This window comes from Apteryx mantelli, chromosome 3 (genome assembly GCF_036417845.1).
Source record: "Apteryx mantelli isolate bAptMan1 chromosome 3, bAptMan1.hap1, whole genome shotgun sequence".
Lineage (NCBI taxonomy): Eukaryota > Metazoa > Chordata > Aves > Apterygiformes > Apterygidae > Apteryx > Apteryx mantelli.
Window position 1 is genome coordinate 82,957,351 of NC_089980.1, and position 27,074 is coordinate 82,984,424.

Consider the following 27,074-nt stretch of genomic DNA (forward strand, 5'->3'; position numbering starts at 1 on the left):
ACTGTAGACATACCTCTGAAGTGGCATTATATACCATGTATATCACAAGGATATCAAAAACACTTCATGAATACTAAGTTTTGTTCCGCTGATTGCATATCAACACTGTGTGCTGAACTTGCCTCCTGTCAGTCCACATTTTATTTCACATACAAAGAAAAGAAACAGGACAGTTTAAAGAAACCTCTGCCTTCCTTTGGCCAGGAAAACAATCTAATTTCCATTTTTTCTCATCTGAAACATTATTTTAATCCATCATCTGGGAAACAGGTCCATGGGCTGATTCTTAGCACTTTTGCATGGGTTCATTGTAGGTTCCTCAGCAGCAACACACTCCATTATGCATAAGACAATGGTTGAAAAAAACATTGAAATCAAAGCCAAAATTTCCACTGAATTTATTGGAGCCAGATCTTCATACCAAATCTGCAACCCAACAACCCTCTAATGGTTGGTATAATAGATTACATTTTTTTCTTTCCAAAATGAAAGGAAAACATGCTGGTAGAAACTCAGGAGGACTCAGGAGTTGCTGCCTCCTAAAGAAGTTTTCTGCTTTCAATCCACTTCTCATTGGTATCTTGTCACTGTGCGAGCAGCGTATCCAGCTTCTGGTGAGGATGGAGTCCAGCAGGAATGGACACCCTTGATCTCTCTGACCAGGCTGTGAGCCAGGGCTCTCCCAACAGCAAACATAACATTTCAGTGCTGCTTCTGTAAGAGGAGGAGGTTGAAAGCCAGAGTAGCCATGACCATTGGAAATGATTATTGGGGTTTAGTATTATTTTCTCTAGGAGTGATGGGAAGTGCAGTTCAAAAAAGCTTCCTTTGGAAAGGTCAGGGCCCTGAGGACACTAATAGGCCTTACTGACCCTGGCCAGCCTCACCTGGAGCCCCCCTCTATGCCACTCATGGGCCCAGGACCTTATTTCAGCTCAGCCCGGGGCTATCAGCCCAGTGATGCCGCAGCAGTGCTGGTCTCCAGCCCTGCATCCTGGGTGGACCTGACTCTGTGCTGTAGGTAGCTGGTCTCCTGGGTGGGCCCCTCGGTCAGATGTTGTAGCTTGTCCCCAGCCCTGACCCTGGCCCCATCTCCTTTTGCTCCTGACAAGAGCCTCTGGCCCTGGATCATCACTTGCTGCGTCCTGGGCTGTTGATGGACCTCATTACCAGCCCCAGGTCTGTCCGCTGTGGTCAGACCCTGTGGAATGGCCCCCACTGTTGAGTGCACAGCTGGTGCTGGGGTCCCCCCTCAGCTCCTGGCTCATCATCCCTTAGGGAGCAGCTGGCCTTTGCTGCTCCCTGATAGGAAAAAAAGCAGGAAAACTTTTCATATTTGATCAAGAGGAGCTAGCAATGCTGCTTCCTTATGACCTCTAGAAGGGAAGGAGAGCATACCCCTAGCCTTGGAGTGGCAAGGATGATGCAGGAAAGACTTATAGTGAATGGGAACAAGAAGGTCTGAATTTTCATTGGCATCTTTGTACATAATCCAGTCTTCAGTTGTCACTGTTTGATATTGGCACATTCTAGGAACAACCGAATCTGCATCTTGAATACCATAAAGACTCACTGGGGAAAACCTGATTTTATTTATATATGCACATGTAGACTTGTACAACTTCATTGAACTGCAGAAAAGGGACAAATGACTGGATTGTTTATACTCACTGAATGGTACTGTGAGACTACAGCTTCTTCAGGATCATTAACACTATTGGCTCTACATTGACCTTTCATTATCTTATTTTACAGGCTTTATGATACTGCAAGATACAGGCTTGAGCTTTTTCAGTAATACCCAAGGCTCTTTCAGGAAAGAAAAGCACATATTATATCTATTGTCAAAATTTCACAATGAATGCTGGTAAATCTTCAGACACGTCACTTTCCTACAATCTATCATGGTCATAAGTTTTTATCTTTCCTTCTCTTCCCATGGTATATGCTTTAGCAGCAATGACCTTTTCTACATCTCTAAATATTGCCTTCAAACTGCTAGGGGCCAGCGCATAAAACAATGTGGCTTCTTGGATGTAAGACTCTTCCGGGGGTATTTATTAGGTTGATGTGCTTTGCATTTTGAAAAGTAAATCTCAAATGTATTCTGCTTAGAGTGCCTTTCCCTAAACTGAACTAGGTAAGCCAATAATAACATAAAGAATAATGCAACCCAAATGCATGTCAGAATATTCCCTGGGAAAACTAAACTAAACCTGAATAAAATATGTATTAAAACTGAGCAGAGCTGATGCAAGGTTTTTTGCTGCCGTAGGCAGATAAAAATTGCTGTCCTCTCTCCTATCAGTACTTGCTCTCTTTCAAATTTTTCCACCCTGCCCTGTGCAGCTGTTACCTCTTTGGGCTCTGACAGATGTCCTCTGGCAAATCTTGCAGAGAGATTTAAATTCTCAGATGTTTGCACTGTCCCTGTGCCAGGGTTACTGCTGCTGGAAGAGCAGTGGTAGAAGGAAATGGGTGTCTGTCTCTACTGCCCTGACCCACAGTCTAACTTATTAGTGCAAAGCAAAGCAGTGAGCACCCCAGCTAACCGGAACTAACATCAAAGGAAACAACTATGCCTCAAAAATGATAATAAACTTGAAATGCTGTTAAAAACTACAATCTTGTTTTTATTGGGTCAGCCCTTGCCCGTTTTGTCTTTCCTCCTCAGTCATCTCATTTACTGTCATCCCAGACATGACCATTAAAGAGTGACAACCCTAGAACTGATGAAGGAAAGACTCATGACACAAGTATGACTCATACAGATGTCAGATCTGTCACATGTTTGTTACATGTAACCAGATTCTGGATATATAAAATAGGTTCCCAGTTACAGATTCAGAGATTCAAAACAGAATGACTTTTTTTTTTAAGTTGCCTCAGACTTCTGAAAAAAGTTCCTTGAAAAATACCCAGCTGGTTCCTTCTGAAGCCTTCACAGCCTTCATCAGGCAGAAACTCCTCATTACAGCACAAATTCATGGGTATGACACAGGTATTACCGGCTCTGAAGAGCAAGAGAAGGGCTGCACATGCCTTCCCCAGGCAACATGCAGGGCTTTGAAAAAATCAATTTAGATATTCTCATGCTTGTAATTTCAGTATTATTTTATATTCTACATACATAGCTTGAAAGCCAAATGCAGATTTTATTTTACAGTATTCTCTGTAAAAATGAAAGTAATGTTTTTATTATTGTTACCGCATTTGCAATTTTTTCAGAGTAATTCTATGGAAATTATTTATAAATATGAATTTATAAATAAAACAGCCTTAAGGAAAGCTGAATTTTAGTATGTGTGAGACTAAATACAAAGAAAATGTTTTCTCTTAAGATTCAGTATATCTTAAATGCTTTTTCAATAAAATGCGTAACTCTTAAATAGACACACACACACACATCAGATTCACATTTTGGCATTATTTTATACCAGAAACATATATAAAAGGGAAGGATTTTCCCTTTCCTTTTCTTTCCATTTTGGGCTTATTTACTGTTTACTTATTGTATATGTAATTTATTTATCTATGATTAGCATAAGCATGTTTATGCATATCTGTTGGCAGTTTTTAAAAGGAGGTTTTACAGTACCAGGAAGCCACATTGCTTACAAGATAGATTTTCAGAAAAACCTGGCTTGCTTTCTGACTTATTTAAAGCTGTCAGCATTTGTATGTACAAGATTGCATCTAGTTTTTGCCTATAGACAGTGAATTAGAATTATAGTCAGGCCTGCAGTCCACGAGCAAGGTACACAGGTCACAGAGCACTTTTCTTCCCATAACAACACAACCTCTCCTTTTCCTGTCACATTGCTCAGTGGCTGACAGAATTAATGTCTCACAAACTGGGGTGATGGGGGCTTGGAAAGGCAGAAACATGCTGGGAGGTTTTGGCGTGAACATTAACTCATATACAGACTTCACTCCTCTTTCTGCTTACTCATTTCAGGAGGCAACAGAGGGAACCTGTTTCTCTTGGGTTCTCTCTCAAGCACAGTGGACACATATCAGAGGCCCCCAGGCACTGCCCTTGGGAAGAGAGGGTCCAGCAGGAGGAACAGAGCAATTCACACATTGCAGAGCTCTTGTCTCTGCAGCTTTCACTTCACTTTCACTCTTTCATTCAACAGAGAAGATCTTTAGGCGACTAAATCACTTCCCATCACTCTGAAGACACAGTTCTTTGGCAGCTTTAGCCAACCTAAATTGGGGATCTCCCCTATACCTCCCAATGCGTTGCAGTCCAGTCTTCACCCAGTGCCAGGACTGGTGGCTATGTGACCAGGCAGGGAGCTGGTTCAGAAGCTGGCACAGTTAAAAAACAACCTTACTTAACAAAAAAAAATTGTGGCTGATCCTTGCATCGGCTTCCTATGCAATTTCCATGGATATGAGTGTCTGTAGGAAGAAGGGGCAGGAACATGCAGCAAGGAAAGAGAAGGCAGGATTGCAGCAGCTTGGCCTAGGTGAGCTTTCGCTGCCACAAAACAGTTATAACTCCATGCTAATTAGCGCCAATGTAAGTCAGCTGCTGCCATTCTGCCCGTAACTGTGTATTGTGCTCTCTTACTGTATGCCATGGTGTTTGTATTGACCTTCTGAGGAGTTAATCTGGAGGACTCAATTAGCAGAAAACTAAACTAGAAAAAAAAATGCACAGTTCTCTGCGAGTTTCACTACCCAAACTGGTTCACCATGGAGTAAGACAAAATCCTGTACCACCATAAAGGAAAGGTGAGAACATGCAGCTGAGGGAAGGAATGGAATGTCATGGAATCATGATAGTACCAACTTAGGCTGACTTAAGTCACTGTGGACTTGCACACCCAGGCTATTGCTGAATGAACACTTTAAGCCATCAGAAATTGGCACTGCTACCAAAAGCTACCATCCAGCCCCTGCCCTCATGCTGGCACAGCCACTTGTGCTGCCCTCCAGTGAGTCAGATCAGAGAGCTGATCCAGGTTAAAAAAGCCATCTTTTGGTTGGATTAGTTTTCAGCTGGATCTGATCAGGCTTGCAAATTTTGAGAAAAATTATTTTCTACTCAAGATTAAGAGCAGCAATTTTGAAGAGGATGTGCTATATTTTTCATAAATTAGTGCAAATTCAGCACTATGCTGTGGACTTTTCGGTACCTCTCTAATTTTGAAATATGTCTATAAACAGATGAAAATGTGTACATTGTAAATGGTTTCCACAACAAAAAGCTTGCATTTTTGTGACTGAGGCTGATAACAGCACCAGCTACAAAAGTAGTATCTTACCGTCATGTGCAAGGAATATTCTTAAAAGATTGTTCAATGTCCGTTTCCTGTAATTTAACAAAAAAAATTCATTTGTGCTCCTACATTACAATGTAATATTTAAAGATACGACTGCATGACATTTATCAAATAATACAATACAACTACATATTTGTTATAACTGCAAGCACATTTGTGGAATCTTATACTGATTATTTTATCCTTTATACTTACACTAATTTCACTGTGTTAATACTCCAGTACACTTCTTATTACTTAGCTTATTACTTAGCTTATCTCAATTTCACTCCTCAGGAATGTATTTAAATAATATTAACACTCTCTACGTACTACATATTTATTTTGTCTTAGCAATACAACCATCCTTAGGTAAGAAAGCAGGAGGTTAGGCAGTGAACTGTGAAACTAACTTGCACAAATAGGTGACCTACATTTCCCAGCAAACGTTCATTGCTCTTCTTTCAGTTAATTTTAACATGTTCTGTACCTTCTGTTTGTATGACTGTCTTGAACACTGTGTGGGAAACAGTCATACATAGTACTATGAAATACTATACTTTCTGTCTAAAATATGAGAAAAAATACACGATATTACTAAATAGAACATGAATAAACCAAAAGATGCATGATTGTACACACTGACAATAGGATGTGCTTTTCTTAACATATACATCCTTATATTTACTGATGCAAGGGATTTTCTGAGGGGATTTTTTTCTGCTGCTGAGGGCAACTCTGAGAAAGAGCTCTGTAAACCTCAGACTTTTATGCATGAACTCAGTATGGCTAGAGCATACCTGGCACCTGCGGGAACTGAAGTCACCTCAGCACACCTGACAGATGAGCACAGTATCAGGCACACCTGATGAGTCTGCCCACAACCAGCCCACAAGCAAGCCACAAGCTGGCTCTCAGGCAGCTGTGTGGATGGACAGGAGGCAGAGCACACTTTATCTTCAGCCACTTCACAGACCACTCTTTTTGCAGGATATAAAAGAATACAGAACTTCACTCACTTTGATATAGATAGATATATAGTTCTATAAATACAGAATTTTACTTTGAAGTTCTGTCTCTCAGATCCTCAGATTTCCAATATACTTTGTTCAACTTGCTAGATACTTCCTAAAGTCCTCTGAAAATTCTTCCAAGCCTCATATCTTCTATGATTTATGGCTATATGTTTGCCCATGCTTTCACTAACCATCTGAACTCCAAATACATGACCAGTGAATCCTTTTTTAAGCTGTATGTTCTATTAGGTTTGAATAAACAGGTAAACTGCCTAAGTAACATGTAATTTTTGAAGTCTCACAGTATTATCAAATCCAGATAAATGTTCTGTTTAACAAGAAAAGACATTCATTAGAAATATTCCATGTCATATTTTACTATGCAGTTTGGGCACTTTGACTGCATCTGTAGGGTTCATGGGCTTTTAAACATTCAGCTTTAAAAAGCTGCAACATTTTTGTTCTAGGAGAAGTATATTTTTCCATTTTTCATTTTAAAACCAGTAATGCTGTCTTTTCCTAAAATTATTATCAAATGTCTTCCAAACCGGCCTCAGAAGAGAGTTTACTAGAAAATTGTAACTGATTGATATCAGATAAGCTGAATGTACAAAATATGCAAACTGAATTACAGGATGTCAGATCTTACATGCAGACTAACTCAGCAAAACATAAAAGAGGTGTCCCTTGTAAAACAAGAGTTCAGAATTCATTGAAAGAATCATTTAAAGTATCAGGTCCTCTGCTTATATAAAATGGAAGTTTGGTAAAAAGACATGGGATATAGTTAACCCAGATCTTTCATCTTGAAATTGAAAGATTTTACTTAAGATTTTTGCATATAATCTTAAATTCAGACTTTTTCCTGGTGTATGTGATTAACATATTGGTCTAAGGAAGAATATTTTCAAAATTAACTTTTTTCAAACCAATTAGACACACCATTATAGACAATTTAGTGGTTTAGCCTCCCTCAGAGAAACACTTTTTTTTTAAGAAAAATAAAAATATTTAAATTACATAATTTTTATTTTAAAGGACTTTTAAAGGATGAATTACACAAATAAACATATACCACATAAATATACTTTCAAAAGACAGTAAGTATAATTATAGTTAAAGTTGTTTCTAATACTGCAAGCCTAGATCTTCAAAATGAAGGAAATAAATAGTTTGTATATTTATGTCAACATAATCATTTCAATTTCATTTTTAGCTAAACTGTTAACATCATAGATTGTAGTTTTTACTTCAACAATAGGTAGTAAAAAAGATGAATATGTGCCACCTTTAATGTTACCCCAAAAAATCAGGTTGTGTTTACTGTAGTACAGTGAAAGCATTTTCTTTAGTTCATATGGTATCTTTAAAAAAAATCATTATTCAACACATTTTTCATGGTCTTAATGCTTTTCAATGTCTCATTTTCCCACATAATCGATTGATATAATTACAGTATTTTACTGCCAGTATTCCATATATCGATATGTCACTTTGACCAAAAAGGAACAGAAGCAGATTTCAACTGTCTTCATTCCACAGCTGTAACCTATGGAATGTATACTACACTTCATAAATCAATTATTCATTCCCATCTCAACTTGTGTGCACTTCCAGGATCTCTGTCTCAAAAAGTATGTTGTAGAATTGAAAAAGGTTCAGACAAGGTCAACAGAGATATTAAAAGTATAGAACAGCTGAACAACCAATTAAAAGCTTGGACTTTTCAGGAAAAGAGAAGATACATACACGATAGAAGTTTACAAAATCATGAGACACATGGAAAGGGTAGATAAGAATTGATAATCTCTACCTTTTCCATCACAAGAACAGGGGGTCAGATGAAGTTGGAGGAGCCAGACTCAGAAAAATGAGATTCTTACCACGGCAGGAAGAGTGGTAGGTGGGGTGATAATATATGCCTTCCATGTGTTATATATCATAACCATAACTTAGTTGTGGTCATAATCATTATAGATATGATTGTATATTTATGTCCACTTGATGTCATTTTAATCATTCACAAAATTCAGATAATTACTGACATATTACTGAATAGTGTGACTGAAGCTTTCTATTTATTTATTTATTTATTTATTGTTCAGGCAAAATGTACACACACATAAGCCATTGTTTCTTTTTTCCAATAATATGTCAGAAATCAAGTTGAAATACTTATCCATTATTGTCTTCTCTATATATATCAGATCTACAATCATGGGAAGGCACAGATTATGTGCGTCAGTGGAAAAGGAAGTAATTTTGTATAGGAAAAAATAACTGTAAGTGGGTAGATGCATAGCTGGAGCCATGACTGAACATATAAATTTGTAGTATGGTACAATGGTGAGCAATCAAAGAGCAAATTTAGGAAGCCTCCAATTGTTTGTGTGAAAATTGTGTGGGCTGCCTCATACTGGGGAGAGAAATAGACTTGAATTCATAAAAAATCTCTTTCTATCTCTTCATTTCTTTTCTCTGTTTGATCACTTCTTTCATATTTAAGATGGACCTGCCAGTGATGAGGTCTGACATAAACCATTTTTAGAAACAGCATGTGTTGGAAAAGACTGGCTATATCCAGAGTCAGAATAAGTAAACCATATGGGGGCTTCATTTCAGCCCTTTCAGCTATCTCACTAAAAAGCGTTGTGTGTATCATCACAGTCATTCTCAGGATGTTGATCCTTAGTTTACAGCATTTGAACTCCAATCATGGTTTTACGTGGGGGGAAAAAAAAATTCAATAACTGATAAATATGGATATATCAGAGTATTCCAACAGTCCCTGAATGCTTCTGAGGCCTCCACAAAAGTCTTGAGTATATACTAATAACAAACAGCAAACTATAACCAAAAGGTACTGTCTCTAAGGCAAAGATGGTCTGTTTTCCACAGAGAGCAAGTGAAAGACCCATTATTCTGAAAGCCATTTAGAAAGGCTGAATAGACGGAGCAGCACACAGGAGACCTCGAATTGGACAAGAGTACCTTAATCGGGGAAGGAAAGCTCTCCAAGTACTTTCATCAAGTTTTAATAACACTCGGGGAAGCAGACTCCCCCGCTAGCCATGCGTGCCAAGGCTCGGCTCGGCTCGGCAGCGCCCGCGCGCTCCCCCAGGCGACGCTGCGCTGTGGGCGACACCGCGCGGCCACCCGTTGTCCTCCAACGGCTCCGCCCTGCCGCGGCGGGGGCGCCCTGCGGCGCGAGCAGCGGCGCGGCCCGCCACCCTCCGCGTAGGCGCTCCGGCGCGCGCTGAGCCGCGGGGCGGACGCAGGCGGGCGCCTGCGGCTGGCGCCGATGCGCATGCGCCTGACTCGGGGGTGGGGGGGGCACAAAGGGAGCCGAGCAAGCAGAGGCTGACCCTAGCAACGGGCCCGGCCGGGCCGAGGCGGGCTGGTGCCGGCGGCGCGGGAGCGGCGGTGGGGAAGATGGCGGGGGTGAGGAGGCGGCAGCACCCCGGTGGGCCGGGGCCGTGTGAGAGTCCAGCATGTAGCAGGGGTGACAGGCTGCGAAGACTGCCCGCTCCCCTCACCTTAGGGAAGCTTCTCTGTTTTGGGGAAGACAGATAGTCCTGCTTGAACCCCTTTTTAAGAGAGGGTTGCATTAGAAAAGGATCCAGAGGAAGCAAACAGCACGGAAAATGTGAAAGCTGACAATAAAGGGCTTATCTAAAACTGTTTTAGAGTTATATTTTGTGCAATGAGACTATGGCTTGAATGAGATTTAATGATAATGTGAATTTCATGTAATCAAAGCTGATAAGATTCAGTGTGGCATCTCCAGAGAGGTGTTTTTGAAGGTAATTTTTCATTTTACCACAGTCAGGTGAAATGATCTGTGCCTAGAGTGAAAGCTGACAATGTTTGTTAGGGGCTTAACACCTGTGTAGAAGCTTTTCCATTGTCAGCCTGTAAGAAATAGGCAGGAGAGAGCATTAAATGTTCACCATGGTGATAGAAAGTTTCACTGAAAGTTCATTGTAGCTGTGGGTGAGAACTGTTTGTTAGCTTTCCTCATCGCAAGTATCTCATGGATATCTACGCGTTGTGTGCTCAAGTGTTGAGCACCTTGAAAACAAGGACTGAAGTCCAAAGTGTGGCTTCATGAAGGAAGCCACCATGAGGAACAAAGACAGGTTAGAGTTGCTCATTGTCACCACTGCTGTAGATATGTGCTTCAAATTAGGCTGATTCCTAAATTGATGGTTCAGGTGTGATGCAGAACTGCAGTCCTTGCAGGATGTAATAAAAATGTTTGTAGGTGAAAGTCAGTCCCATATCCCAGGATGCCATGATTTCCTCTAAAGAGACTAGAAAATGCTATTCTTGAGTGTCAAGTGCAAAGAATTCACTATGGCTAAAAACTCATTCCATTTGCTTGCTTTTGTTCAAATTTAAGCACTGCCTTGCTGGTCTTCCATATGTGAGTTGATCTTGTGTAATTACTATCCTTTTGCCAGGCATACAGCTTTTGTGGTGAAGGTAGATGGATCCAAGTGTTTTCTGCATCTTTGTGATACTTAGGTCCCAGATCTTTCTATCTGTTCACACAAAAATAACACAAGAGTAGAGACTGAACAGAACTAGAGCAATGACTGATCTTTCTGGGACTCTTCCAGGTAGTCTTTGTTGTGAAATGCCAGCTGTATTCTGCTCTTGTCTCTAATCCTAGTGGATTACATATTAACATTTAACCAGCCTGAAATGGGCATAAAACTTCCTAAAATAATTCCGTCTATTGTCTGTCAAGGAAAGAAATAATTCATTCATCATGGCCCAGCAATGTTCACTGAGACAGAGCAAAGACAGCCCCAGGTTACTGAAGTGACCTAGTTTCATCCTATACATTCGCTACAGAGCAGTATTAATTCTCTGACAAGTCAAAGAAAGACTGGAATTTGAAAGTGGTAAATAGGAAGGTTTACAGTAGAAAAAGCCAGTGAAATAACACAGGTTTAAAAAATTAAATTATTGTAGTATACTACCTTGAACAAACTTGCATAGTTCTTGTCACTGCAAATGTTTGCAGTGAACAGTTCATTGATAAATAATAATTTCTTGACATCCTGAAATGAATTACCTCTTGCTTGCTTGGGAATCGTGAATGTGAGACAGACATGGTGCCTCAACCAATGTTATTAGAGAGATCCCTGCTAGTTTGTGTCAATATTTCTATTGTAAGCCTCTATTGCAAAAAACATACCCCCCCCAAAAAAAAAGCAAACTTACTTCAAGCTGAAACCATTTGTATAGTGTATCACCAACATATTTAATACACTTTAAAAACACAACTAGTGATATCATTTGGGGCAACCTGAAAAATATCTTTTGCCCAAGTTTCTGTCTAATAGTAACACTACTGTCCTCATGGCTTTAAACTAGAGATGTTTTTGGCATAACTCTGACCTTAGTTGACTTGCTTCATGATTGTATAGAGGTGAGCTTCCAGAGAGAAGCCTTCTTTTCATTTTGTCCTATACTATTCTGTTTCTGAGAGAGAGTACAGCAAGTGACTTTCCCAGTTCCTCTGTTGTAATGGATTGTTTAAAAGAATTTTGTAATGAGAAAGGTTGTATACTAGAAACCTTCATTTAAAGACTTGGTTCAATCTGATAGATTCTGGGCTTTCTAGCAAATGTCATCAAGGGCCATGAGGCAAGATCTCTACAGAGGTGGATTCTGCTTTCATGTTACAAATACAAAATAAAATGGAGTTATACTTTTTGTTTATGGAGATCTGTTGCTGCTTTTGGATGCTGATTTACTTGGTATGTCTTTTTGTAATGGATTTAAAGAGCTCCAGCTGTTATCTTAGTAGGACGATGTCAAAATGAGAGAAGAAATGGTTCCTCTTGAATAATAAGGTACAATATGTGTCTTCTCTTTAATATTTTATTTCTTTAGTTCAGTCTCCACTGATGGCAAGCGATTTCTCTACTGTTTTGGAGATAGAAATTGTTACTAGGGAAAGTTAGGCTTTCTGGCTCCTCTGTTGGTGTTTATTCACTTCATGACCTGTTTCTTCATCATTTGAAATATGAGCTGAGCATTTACATTCTTTTTACCAACTTTCTTGATTCTCATTTAAACTTATTACCTATGTCAATAAGAGATGAGTGAGAAAGAAAATAATGCATAAGAAAGAAGTAGGACAGCCTCTCTGTAATGATTTGCAGGTTAATTCTTTACTATCTTAGACACATTTCATGTCTTTGATGGTTTGGCAGACAGTCCAGTTCATTGGAACTACTGATGTGCAGGTTGAGCTGAATGGAAGAACTTTAACATAAACATTTTGCACTTAGAAAGTGCTCTTTTTGTTATTTAGAGAAGATGGGATTTGAAATATTTCTCAAACCTACTTTTGATTTTTCTTTTTTAAGTGACTTTCAAAAGACTTCATTATAGCTACAAATAAGGCAAAAATGATATGTTAAATACAAGCTTTGTCAGAACTTTCATAAAGAAATTCAAGACTGGAACAAAAACAGTAATCGAAATCTTTCATTACATGGAGTTTCCATCTTCAGTGTAGTTCTGTATAGAGTTCGGCAATTGTTCTTTTCATGCTTATTTTGGTGGCAGGCTGCTAACTGATGCATTATCACTTATTTCTCCTGCCTTCCCTACCCCTCCTCATCAAGTTCATGCATAATTTCATGCTGATTTCTCTTTTTTCCTCCCCCCCGCCCCCCAGAAAATCTAGAAATGGACTCACACAGGAATCTATGTGCAAAGGGTATGAATTAACTATTAATCTATCATCTGTCACATCGGTTCCTATATTTCTTTTCTTTTTATTTTGATAATATTTTGTGCTTCCTAATTGTCCACCTCTTTATAGTCCCTGATTTTGATTATTTGGTGAGTATCAGTTTTGGTTTGTACCTTTCCTTACAGTAAAGAAGTCTGATAGGGAGGCAGTTCAGTACAGGGACCTATTGTAGTCGGATTATTTGCTTGCTTGCTTGCTTGTGCAAGACATTGATAATAATATCTTGTGGATTGTTGTTATTTTAGTTGGCATTGTAGTATTTTGACCACCAGTAGTTCTTCCACTGACTTAACAGCAGGAGTGAAGCTCAGAAGGATAATTAGAGAGTAAAAAGATCTGATTCTCCAGGATTTGTTAGTCCAAGTGGCACTGGAAGGTTGATATTTTTTTTGCTTTGAACTCTCAGAAGTCATACTAGGGTCTATTTACTGGTAGATTATGTAGTGACTTCTTGAGAGTGCCCAATTACATGAAAAGCTGCAACAGTGTTACATATGCTACAGGATGGTCACTGTCATGTTTTGGCAGTTGAGTAGAGGTAAGTATCTCAGGGCAGTAATGCATACTGGTAGTGTGGTAATTCTTAACTGTCACTGCATGATGTGCAGTGCATATGCTACTGTATTTCATATGCCAATACTTCTCCACCTCAGACTTTCATAATAGGAATGTGAGCCTATTTTCACAATAAAGAAAATCCTATCCTGTATTTTCCCATCTCCCACACAGATGGCCTTAGCATGAAAGGAAAAAAGCTCCCCATAAATTTTGATCCATTGAAAGAAATCCATTTTTTCCCCTGTGCTTTCCTCCTCCTCTTGCTCCACGAACCCTCGCAGTAGAATGACCCCATTTCTTGAATTGAGAGAAGAAAAAGCACAGAAAAGTATCAACATATTTAGGCTTTAAATAGTTGTGTTTTGTTAAATTATTGTTTTAAGAATATCATCTGTTGTTTCAGACATTGTCCTTTGCTGGGAAAATGGAATGTTTACCACTTAGTAGGATGAGTCATGTCATATAAGATGTGTTAAAGGTTGCAGGATAAATACCATCTATACAGCTGGTTCAGCTAATAGCTACTTGCCAAAAGTGGGGTTCAACCAGTTCTGACAAAAGCAAGGAACCAGAGGGAGGGATACATGTTAGATAACACTTAAAAAAAAAAAAAAATCCATAAATAATGCAAGCTAGAGCCTGTTGCTAATGTTTTCTTTGGAAGCCAGTCAGAATGGATTTGCAACTGTTGTTGGAGCTTGTTCAGCCTGGAGAAGGGAAGGCTTAGAGGGGATCTAATAGCAGCCTTCTGATACCAGGAGGAGTTTATCAAGAAGATGGAGTCAGGGGCTTTGTAGCGGAGCATGGCAGAAGGATGAGAGACAATGCCATAAACTGAAAAAGAGAGGTTCATACTGGGTATAAGAAAGAACTTTTTCCCCATGAGGACAGTGAGGCAGTGGAGCAAGCTGCCCAGAGACATTGGGCAGCCTCCATCCTTAAGGCTTTACTGAGCAAGGTCTGGAAAAGCTCTGAGCAGCCTGGTCTGACCTCACAGCTGATCCTGCTTTGGGCAGGATGTTGGGCTAGAGACCTCCTGAGGTCCCTTCTAACCTGAATTATTCTATAAATACTTAAAGTTTTAGACCTGGCCGGATATGATTACTTGGTATGGTAACAGAAATGTGCTTGAAGTAAATTGTCTTTTGGTTTAATAAAGAAATTTTTAGTTGACTTGCTGATATGATGTGATGTATTGAGTTAAAGTCTAATATTAAGATTTCACAAGACATTGTAAGAGCTATTAGAAGAGCAGAATTCCCTTCAGCCAAAAAGGAGTTTGCTCTAATACCTGACCTTCCAGGTGAAATCCTGACTTCATTTTCTTTGCCAGTGGTATGAGGAAGTAAAATCCATGAAACAAGGCTTGCATATAATAATATGTGAAATTGCTTTGTTACTTAGACTTGTTTATTGCCTTAATAAAAGAATTATGGAAGAATATCTTAACCCATTTTAGCATAACTTGGACATGTATCATTTTTTATGAATGACAGATAATCCTGCTTTTTAGCAGTCATTTTACTGAAAAAGTATAATTTCTTAGTGATTCAGAATATAACTTTGAATGTCTATATGCTCTAACTTTAAGTTTGAATTTGTAGTATTTGTGTGAAATATTTTAGTTGTCAAGTGGAGACAGTGGCACTAAGGAAGAAAAGTTGCAGAGGAGAAAAATAGCTTACAAAGGAAATAGTGTTTAGAGAAATATTTTTAAAAGAAAATGATGGAAAAGTGTTTGGTTACCACTGTAAAAAAAAAATATATATATTTTAAATACAGGTGTATCCTCTACAAGAACATACCTGAGGTGTTCAGCAAATACACAAAATAAAGAGAATGAAAGGACCAAAGAAAAGAGAGAAATATAGCTTCATTATGTAATAGTGAAGTAATGCTTGGTGAATAAATAACGTAAAATTATTATAGTGATTTCTCACTTGTTAAAATGTCAAATCTTGATTAAATTAGTATTATGTAATTAGTCTCCTAGATCTGTTTTTTCTTCTAGACACTTGTCTCAGGATCATAACATGAAACTGATAGAAAGAACTTCTAACAGTGTTGCAAAAAGTTTTCTCTAGATGATAAAGATTGTTGAACTGAAGATCTGAAACTATCTTTTAAAGACAAGAATGTTCAGACCTACCAGCTATTCTGTTTTCCTGCAAAGTTTAAAAACAAACAAACAAACAAACAACTTGCCACCCTTATTCTAAATTAGCTCTACACTATTAGAACTATTTATTCTTTGTGTTATGGGTATGGTGGAAGGGATTTCCCAGTGCTACTGTACCTCAGCTCTGCATCTAAAACAATGCTGATAGAGTATTTGTTCTTTCTCTAGTAAGAAACGATGTTTTGGCTAGGTTTGGATCTTCAGATTTTTGGACTAATATCTGGTGAATCCAGCCTCACCACTGTGCTCACAGAGGAGGAATAAAATGCAGAAGCTGCAGGAATTCAGACAGAGGTTAGTAGTATTATTTTCAATCACGTTAAACCCATTCCATTTTTATACTTCATTTTTCTCAAATATGGAAATAATTGGAGCTGCAGAAATAATCATCTCTCCTGAGTAAACAGGCATCATTTTTGCATATGGCTTTCTCCTCTCTTTTATCAAAATGGCTTGACATAAGAACACGTTTTCAACAGTATATTACATAAAATATTTAAAGTAATTTTCTATAAATGGAATTTTAAAATTACTTAGTGTTTGGTGTAACATTCATTTCTTTAGCATGGATGTTTTATCAGATACTGAGAAAGATGTAAGTGTGCTAGATAGCACATTTCAGGAATTCAAAGGTAAATACAAATTCATTTTTATGCATATATGTACAAGTGCAAATATTTGATTATCTGTAAGCCTTATTATCAAAAAAGAAATAAATTAAATTCAGCTCCTAATTGAAGGTATCAATAGCCCTTCGATGACATAATACAAATTTTGCTAACTTTTTTTCCAGCCATCATACTTTCATAATACAAGCGGCTGAAAATAAGTATTGTTATACTCTCTGTTGTAGTTAAAGTTCATTGACCCATTTCCTAAATGCTTGATCTGACATGGCTAAGCAAATCTGAAATTAGAATTTTCTTTCTTCTAGGGGAAGTTTAGCATGGGAGAAAATTCCATGATGTAATCCCATTGAAATGGAATTTTGTGTTCCCATCACTAAGGGGGTGCAGCTGCACACTGTTTAATTTGGACTTTATCAGCTATTGTGTCGCTCTTTGAATTACACCACAATATTTACAACCAACCAACAAGAAATACCCCATTTAACTACTTATTTATGGACTAACTGAATTAATTGAGGACTAGGATTAACATAGGTAGTGGTACAGTTTGCCTCATTCATCACTGAAAAGGAAAGTGAATGGAAGGTAATTCACAAAGCAAAGACAATGAAAAGTGTGATAATCTTGTAAGGCGGACTGATAATTCTGAAAGAACTGTTCTCTGATGAAAATTGAGGTTTGAATGGTGGGTACCATTTCTGAATAATAAAGGTGTATACCTTTATCCCTGAGTGATGTTAAATGAGAGTTGAGCAGCTGAATTATATATTATTTGCAAATAAATATTAATATATTGCATGAAGAATTAAAATACTCTTTTAATTAAAAGACATCTGTGTACATGTCTTCCAGTAGTTTTCATACTGTCTGCTGAATGATGAACTGTGTATTTTTTCTCCAAATATGAATTACATCCGTTAGTAGACTTAGATGTTCCAGGAGTCTTCCAATTTCTCAAAGACAGAATAAGGGTTATGCCACAGTCTTTTTAGTGCAAGAATTTGATTTTAGAATATGAGTATCTGATTCCAGTGCATGGTGTAGGTTATTATAAAAACTAGAAATCTGCATTTACCTATGTATTTACACTGTGCAGTTATGAGCAATAATAAAAACTACTGTTTTTGTTGAAGTGGGCCTACACAAAAAATTGTCATGAGCCTGGGCAATCAAGAGTTAGTATTGTTCCCCCATAGACTACACGTGGCCCTGAAGGTCTTCTGTAACACTAGGATAGAATTGACATTTATCTTTTAGAAGCAAAGTTTTGTGGGTTCCCCTCCCTGCCCTCCCCTCCCCCCCATTTCTGCAGGAGTTGATCTGAGCCTATTTTTATTACAATTCCTGCTCTGGAAAATTGTACATCTCTCCAGAGTACACACTGTATGACAGCTACATGGAGCAGAATCAGTCCTTTACTTTTCAATATCTACTCAGCCTTGCTCTCTGTTTTGGGTGGATGACAAATTGAGAGCTACTTGCTTCCATGATGGACCCATTTGTGCTGTAGCAGAAGCCCTGGCTGAGAAAAAAGCTTCTAAAAAGCAAATGTTTTTGCCCTGGATTAAACCAAATGTTGGAGATTTAAGGGCCCTTTCTAAGGGTTGGTATGATTTATAAATATGTGAAGCTACCATACATCATCTTTTTCCCATGTAATCTCCCAGGATCCTATCTAGCAAGTCATTAAAGTAGTAAGTGTACTCCGGCATCAAAAAACTTTTGTGGCAAATACACTACACAGCTGGCTTAAGTATGTGAAGATGGAGCTTTCCACAGATGTGGAGTTTATTTGTCATAGAACATCTTTAAAATAGTTAGATGGCTCTATTTCAGTTAATGAATGAAAGGCTGTCCTCAATTACCATTGCAAAGGCATCATATTTTCAGCTTTAAAACCTAAAGGATCCTTACTATAAGCAGAAGTCTGGCACTTGAAATTACACAGACTTAATTCATAAGGCACTTTAAAAGAATTTAAGAAGTTTTAAATACAAACTGGGCTGTCATAAACTTTAGAATTTACTGGATTTTTTTCAAGGTTTGGTTTGAATATTAAGTTTGAAGGAAATATATATTTTTTCAAGTCTGCAGATCTTAAACTTGGAAGGAATAATGCATAATTATAATAGCTTTATATTTTATATTCTGCTTTTTGGATTTTGTCTCAAATAATTCAATTGGTTCTGACAAGCTTGGCAAGAAAAAAAATCACCTTTAAGATTGATCCCTATGAATGTCATACCTGAAGGATGTTAGAGAAAGCCATGGATAACTAAACTGTGGAGTAATAACGTTCATACAAAAAAAAAAAAAAGCTTTTAGTCGTCTTCTGTAAATGGTTGATGAAATGGATCTCTTCTGTTTAAAAAAAGCAGCTGGGAAGAGGGCTCCTTGTAACTAAGATAATGAATTACTTTTGCTTTCCCTGACTAATTTCCATTCTAAAGTTCTCTGAATGTCATAGTAGGCTTTAAAAAGTACAGGTATTAAAATACACAGTAGAGGTGAATTTCTACAGTTGTCTGGCAGTTATCAGTGGCAAGATTTTTATTGGGCTAAAGATGAACTCAGATTACTTGAATACTGAAAGTTAAATGCATAATTGCTGGACTGATGGTCTAATCAGCAATATTACTCAAACGGGGTGAAGCCTTGGAGTCAATCCTTTGTCTTGCCCTTCAGGTTTCTTATTTTGGAGACTCCACATCCCTTCATCAGAATCTTTGACTTTACAAATTCTTTTTGCAGTAACTCTTGGTACCCAAATGTTAGATTGTATTATTTTCCTTGATAAGTGGAATACATATTCTATTTAGTTTTATCTAATTCTAATCTTATCAATCAGGAAACTTTAAATGTTAGAAATGTACAGATTCATGTGAAAATTGGTAGTCTATTGAGAACAACTATCTCAGTATATAAAGTGTGGTAATAATCATTCCAAAATTATTCTCTTAAAATCTAGTTTATTTGCTTGTTTACATATTACTGTAGTAATTACAGGGAGTTATAATTAAGGAGTAAAGTAAAATGAACACAGATGTAAAAATGACTATCAATGAAATTTAGTCTTTACAATCTTGCCTCAGTCTTTGTACATTTCAAAAGATGCTTAGGAGTTTTATATGTTATGTGTTTGAAAACAGCTGTTTTCCTATGTGCTTTGTCTAAAAGACATGCTATTAAATTTTATAGGCAAAAATTTGTAAATCTAAAAATTGTTCTGGTCATATTAATAATCTGTACTATTTCTTGGTCTCGAGACCATTTTTAAATAGGTTTGTCTGAATAACAAACTTTTTTTCCATAGAACTTGGTTAAAAGTACTCACACTTCTGTATTCATAAACTAGTTTGATTATGTACCAACAGGATTTTTAGTCCTTAATGAAAATATATGTATGATATACTGAGACACAAGTTGATATTGATTTGGGGAAGAATGTATTTTGGTTTTCAAGGGTTGGCCTCTCTCAAAGTCAGTCTGTTACCTCTGTCAAGAACCAGACCTGTATAACACTAATTCTGATACCTTCCAAATCTGTAGGTATTGCTGTAGTGAGGTGGGCTCGCGTCAAGTCTCTGGTAGGAGCATGTCTGGTTCAGTATGGAAAGGACTAGAGAGCTGGAAACCCATCACTGGAACATCCTGCTGAGTACAAGTTGTGTTGCAACTGCTTTGAGCTGAGCATAATGAGACCTTTTCAGACCTGATGCACTTTAATCCAGATAGCTGACCACCCTGTAGCCTTGATTATTCAAGTCAAATCTGGATGTCTGGTAAGCATGTTTCAAAGACATAATCTCTATTAATAATAACAATATAAGTACTGTCACCAGAATTTAGAATTATAACAAGTTACCTTGTTCAGGGCAAACAAAACTTTGGTCCCTGTATCACCTTCCCTCCCTCTTCCCCATATTTTTAGTTACTGTGTCAGTTTTAGTAGATTACATTATGTAAAAGTGCAAGAAGTACAAGGGATGCCCATTGATTCTGACAGGATAATTGAAGATCAGTAAAAAACTCAGTGCTCTTCGTAATCCCCCTTTACCACAGTTTTAATGAAACATTTGTATAAAACTGAACTTTCAGTCAACAACCTGCATATGCAAATTCATCTTAAATACTGTAGTTTCCGATACATTTAACTTCAGAAGAGTCTTAATCTGTTTGAAGGTAATCATTTTCAAAACCAAACGAAAACGTCACAAAAGCCATTTTTATTTGAATACTGACACTTGTACAAAGCTTTTGGGGCCCTGGCATAATTTTAGCAAACCCAGAAAACTACCACTGTTAAATTTTCTATAAAGACACCAGTCTATCCTTCTTCCTTCTTGAAGTATAAACCAAAATTCTTCCTAGTTTCCAAATCTGTATGTTCAAATCCCTCTAAAATACATGGGTAAGATACAGTGAGCTGAACTAATAAGTGTCAGGGAGGAGACCCGTGATAGTTATGTGGACCAGAAAATCCTGAACCAATGTTAAGAGATTAATTATCCACATACAAAATAAAACCCTTCAAGCAACCAATCTCTTCATTTCCAATACCATCATACTGAGGAACATAGCTTGCAAATGCTGTCTGTGTTGCTTTACAGAACAGCCCTGAGGGCACAACCAAAGCTACACCAGCCATCTGTTTAAACTACTTTTCTATTGGAGCATTTTTGTCACTGATTCTAAGAGATCATTCTAGCACTGAGGGAGAAGGAAACCCTGAGCAGTCCTGGTGCTTATGGTGCCTTTACCTGCATTGTAGATGAGATGTGCCACTCCATGCAGCTTTCAGCTATCCCATCTGACCTTACACTGACAACCTCAAGGACAAAAAAACCCTACACTTCATCCATTGTGCCTGCTGCAAGAGTAAAAAGATTTTACAGGCACCCTGAAGTCAGAATGAGTACATACAAGGGACAACATGAATACCAGCATAGAAAACAGTAAATTAAATTATATCCCAGCTTAATTCTATTCCAGTGCTCCTATAATGAACAGATATATGATGTTAGATGCTGGAGCAGCAACATTTAAAGTGGATGCTGCTGCCTGCAGCCACTTTTCCCTTCTGATGATTTCTTTTCCTGAAGACTCATAATATATGTGATAAATACCAGCTGGCAATAACTATACCAAAACTAATCAAACATCATCATCCAGCTAGACTTTTCCAAGAAGGTCAGTGTTGGAAGTCTTTTATTCAATCACTAGTGTTTAGTATTGTTTATCATTAATTAACGTTCTGAATAATATCATAATTCACATATATTTTTTGTATTTTAGCCTATAAAGCTGCATTTCTTCCAAAACAAAAATAAAGTGCATTACAGTTATGTATACACAAATTCAGCATTTTTAAATAATGTCAGGATTCAGCTAAGCAAGTTACATTAGATTACATAGTAATAAAATGTACAAAATAATCTTTACCAGTTGTTACTAAAAGGACATGGCAGATTTCCTTTACTTTGTCTCCTGTATCAGTATATTTTAACATTTGCATTAAAATCAACTCCCTACCCCACCCACACCCCTGAGCACTCCCTTGCATATAATTTTGTCCTTAGAGGAAGATTAAGAAAACACATTACAGAAGTTAGTAAGGTTACTCAATACATCCCTGGAAAAAGCTAAGATAATATGCCAAAGCTCACTGTTCCTTTCACTAGGAATGCTTTCATCCTAATGAAGATAAAAATGTACTAATTGAATTAACTGAAATGTATTTTTTTTTGGCTCTGAATAGTTACTTTCTGAGTTATTGTAGGGAGGGGAAGTATAAAAATGGAAAAGATCAAAAGTCTTATCAAAAAGATAAAGGTCTTAAATTCAAATGTTACTTAATACATCAATTTTTGTCCTACCTGCCATTTTCCCCATGTTTAAAAACAAAAACACTAACACCCTTTCTAACATCCTTGGATAAAAGTATCCTAGGCAGCTGATTAAGTTTACATTCCAGTGTGGAAAATAAGTCTGGATCTCCCCTCTGCAGTAGAAAAGTCAACATTATTAGAGTAAATTTAGCATATATTGATAAAATTGTGTTTTCCTGTGCAGAAACATGTCCACAGCTTGAGTTTGAACAGAGAAATAAAATGAGTTTTCTTTGTATCCCTAAATTTACCTGTAGCATAAATCTAGAAAGATTAATTTGAAACATTAAGATCAGGATTTAGTCTGCCATTTTTCAGAGTGGAAATCATCCTTCATGATTATATTTGCAACCATAGCAAGGCAGTTTTGGCTCCTGGTTTGTCCTTTACAGATCTGAAAGTAAATACACTCCTCTTTATATCATTATCTACAGCTAACAGAAGAAGCCCATGTTACTTGTACACTTTCAGAAATAAATTACTTTGTATGATTTCTTATACAGAAAGGAATCTATAATCTCAGCACCATAGATTAACCTCAGCCTCAGCAATGAGGTCTTTATGTTAAAGGAGGACATCATGGCTTATTCAGATATTCTACCAGGTTTGTTTGGACCAGAAAATTAAAGTAGGAATGAAAGAAATGTTTGAGCTTTGATGTTATTTTGAGTATTTTATGTTATTCTTTTAAGTGGTGAAGTATCATTTTATGAAAATAATTAAACTTGTACATAAACTTAAGCTATGTATGTAATGAATAGTTAACTTAGCATTCAGGTAGAATAAATAGAAATCCTTCTTTTAAGTCTTCATATTTTAGGTATTTATTACTACATTGCTTGCATAATTCAAACATACGATGATAATGAAAATGAGAATTGTGATATAAACACCTTTGTTCATACGCATTTGCACAGAATTTGAAAATTCACTGTTCTGAGTTGTGGCTGCTAGCTAACAAATTAAATGGCAGAAACCTGCAAATACCACTAAGTCAAATGTCTTGTTAACTGTCCTTTCAGTAAAAGCTGCTGACTTTCTGGTGTCTTCAGAGTTGTCAAAAGACATTATGACAAAGTAAGCTTAGTCTTTGTAACACTTTTTGTCTATAAAGAATCAGAGAGGGAGTTTTATGCCTACAGCTTGAAAATAAGGCATGCAGTGATTGCAAACATTTATCTTATTCAAAGCTGTAATGGGATAAATAAAGGTTTTGTACACATGGAAAAAAATGTAATCCACAGTATTCCCAGCAGACTGAATGTAAATGAAATTCTTTCCTAGTCTTGCACACCTCAATATTAATATTCCATTATTTTAGAAAACATACACACAGACATACAAACATCAAGCATGCAGATGCAGTTAAATAGATATGTGGTAGAACACAAAAAGCACAGGTAAATTTCCACAGAGCTGGAGTTGTTGATTTTACCCTAGAAAAGCAAAATTATTAAGTCATAGCACACATGCCAGTATGCACGCATAGCATATACATGAAAATGCAATCTTAAAGCATATTTTTTACTAACAATATTTCAGTTTTATAAATATCTTCTATATACATACAGTAAGGGCATTCCTATGCACTGTCTGTACTCACTTATGGACACTGGATAGATACAAATTATGTCTCTTACATAAGCCAACGGTAATGGAGATGCTCAAGATTTCACTGTTGAGCTTTTACAGCAGTGATATACATTAAAAGAGCCCTACCTCATTCCACTGCTCCTTGCACCCTCCAGCAAACCCAGAGCACGGTCTCTGAATTTGCCTTTGCACAGTCTCAGCCCAAACCCTGGGAGACCTCTGGATCTACAGCCCCTACTATATGGATGTTCTCATGAAATCCCATCAAGGAAACAAGCATTAGGGCCCTGACTATTTTGCTGCATAAAGCCTCTCTTCAGCAGTAACCTTAAAGAAAACAGCCTGTATGCTACAAGTGTGGACCTGACTGGAGAAGAGGTTCTTAGTGGTCAACATCTGAGTTCTAAGGGCATAACATGTATAAAGAGATGTTTGAAAACAATTTAAGTATGAAAACTGTTACTAAAAGACATATAAAATATAAAGTAAAAATATTTAATATTCTTTTTCAATTTAAAAGGGCCTAGACAGAACTTAGTATTCAACAACTCAAATATCAGAGGAAGTCAAAAATTAAACATATTTGACTGTTTTGTCCTAGTAGAATAAGTAATTTCAAAATGGGTCAAAACAATGATTTTGGGCCAATGTGAATCACAACAAATGTATACGCTTCTCAGAGGAAACTGAAAAATGAAACACAGTAAGGTTTACTGTTTCAGAAGAGATTTTGATCAATCCAAACCACTCTAATTTATTTGAAAAATAAGTCTATTCAAAATATTTCAAATGTATAGATAAAATTAAAATGACAACAGTTTCTGTAACTTTTGAGGCTTCTAGGAGTTTCATAAGCTATAATAAATTAGGACAGCCATTCTGTAATACCACAGGTATTATTAGGTACACTAAGAAAAAGTGTCCTTTCACACAGGAATTAGAGTATGCCTATAGTCACACAATAAGTCAGACACAACCATTAATTGAAATCAAGTCTTCAGAATCAGTAGTCTGATCTTAGACATAACAAATCACAGCCACTGCTGCCACTGACTTATTTTTTAATTTAATAAAACTAAATTAATAGTATGTGCTATTCATGGATGTCATCTATGGACACAGATTTGATATAGATGCTCCTAATATTCTTTCTTCCCCTTATATTTCATCTGTATGAATCACTGCCTGGGTAGATACCATCTGTCCTTTGTTCTCTGTTGCCAGAATGGGCCACTTCAGAATGAAAAAATGGAAATCAGCATCAGAATTTCCTGAACACCACAAATTCTGAGCCTATGGCAACAGAATTATTTAAACATTGGAATTAAATCACTTTTTAGACTTCCCACTATTCAAAATAGTTTGGGTTTAAGTCTTTCAAGGTAAGATTCCTCTTCCAGAACTTCTATATTTTTCTGGCTCTTTTTGAACACCTTTTCAGTGTGTTGGCACATGGGAATTACAGACCCATATGCTCTCATAAGCACTGTATACAAAAGTAGCAACATCTAACTGTATCTTCCAGTTAGGGTCCTGTTTATACATCAAAGAATCTCATTTGCCCAATGCCCTCAAGTTTGCACTGGGAGTTCACGTTGAATTGGTTATTTATCATAATATTTTCAGAAACATTTATTTCCAGAAGGCCAATATACAAGCATGGATTTCTATTAGCAAGTGAGACATTGCTTTGTAAAATGGATCCATTCTTATCATTTCCTATTCCCATTTCTGTCATTTTCAAATACTAAGTAATTTTTTCTCCATACCCTTGTTGAGAACAAAAGATTTAGCTATGTATTTTTGTAGTTTACCTCTTTGATATTTGTCTGCCTACAAAGAATCCAGACAAAAAAGAGGTTTTTAGAGCAAGAAAAAAATAAAGTAGTAACAAAGATAAACTACCACAACAGAGAATATCAAAGACTCTTAAAAGATCAGTGCAGATGCTCTTAATCAGGAAATCATATATGTGTTCAACCACATTAATATATATATATGTATGTATATTCTCAAAAGGCCAGAGCCTAGCAAAGAGACATTAAATTGTTAGAGGATGGCTGCTCTCTGGAGTTGCAGAGGATAGCAACAGAAAAAGAGAGCAGTCTAATCCAAGCTAGATGATGTACTAAATTAGGCTGTGAATTCCTTCTGGCAGGGACTCTTGCTCTGTACTTATCCAGTCAGATCATGTGTCTGTAACTATGGTTTGCAGAGGTTACAGAAAGGACTGACCAGCTCAAGTGGATGCTTCCCCCTTTCACCTAGCCGGGTCACTCCACGGCCTGTGAGAACTATGTTGCTCTTTCCCCCAAAACCTGAAGAAGAAATTGTGCAGTCAAGTGCTTATCTAATTTAGTACCTATTTCAGTCTTAAGATACTTCTCCCCACCAGATACCGTTGTGAGAAAACAGCACTTACACCATCGCAGACCAGCACATATCCAGGGGCCAGCAAGGCTCGGTCTACCTATGTGCAGCGGGCTGTAGCACCACTGGAGCCCATCCAGTGAGGAGGGGCTCGGACCTAGCGCCCAGCTGACACCCACGGCATTTTCAGGGCTCTCCATGAGGAAAGGTTTGTGCAGCTGGCGTGTAGGCCCCCAGCCTTGCCACGGCGGGGCGGCCCTGCCTAAGGCCCGTCTCCCCTTCCCCCGCGCGGACCCTGCGCAGAAGGGGCCCCCTCAGCCGTGCCCGGAGGATGTGCGGGGGGCGGGTAAAGAGCGAGCGGGCCGTTACCCGCCCGAGCGCTCGGCGGCGGAGGGAGGGGTACCGAGAGCAGCGCGGGGGTAAAGGGGCAGTGCGCGCAGGCCACGCCCCCGTCCTCAGAGCGAGGCGGGAGGGGGGAGGGGAAAGCAGCCCGCGCGCGCACCCGCCGCTGAGGGCAAGGGGAGGCGAGGTGCCTCGCGCCGCAGGGCGCGCGCCGGCTGCCGCGCGCGGCCCCGGCTGCTCCGAACGCTGGGAGGCTCCGGGCGGGGCTGGCGAGTGACGTCGGGCGCCCGGTGTAAACAGTCTGGTGATAGCCCGGTAACGGCGCCGCTCGCCAGCAACGGCCGCCGGCCCCCCGCGCCGCCCCCGCGCCGCCTCGGGGCTCGCTGCGGGCGCGGAGAGGCCGGTGCCGCTTCGCTCGGCTCAGCGGCGCCGCGGGGCGGATGCCGCA

General features: G+C 38.2%; 1 long non-coding RNA gene across 1 annotated transcript; it reads right to left on the minus strand.

Annotated features, from left to right (window-relative positions):
* Positions 1 to 374: 374 nt before the first annotated feature.
* Positions 375 to 26,674, minus strand: LOC136991583 (uncharacterized). The gene is made up of 3 exons (XR_010883763.1): positions 26,337 to 26,674; positions 5,277 to 5,323; positions 375 to 714 (listed from the first exon to the last, which is right to left on the minus strand). It is a non-coding gene; the product is annotated as an uncharacterized lncRNA (long non-coding RNA).
* Positions 26,675 to 27,074: the final 400 nt, after the last annotated feature.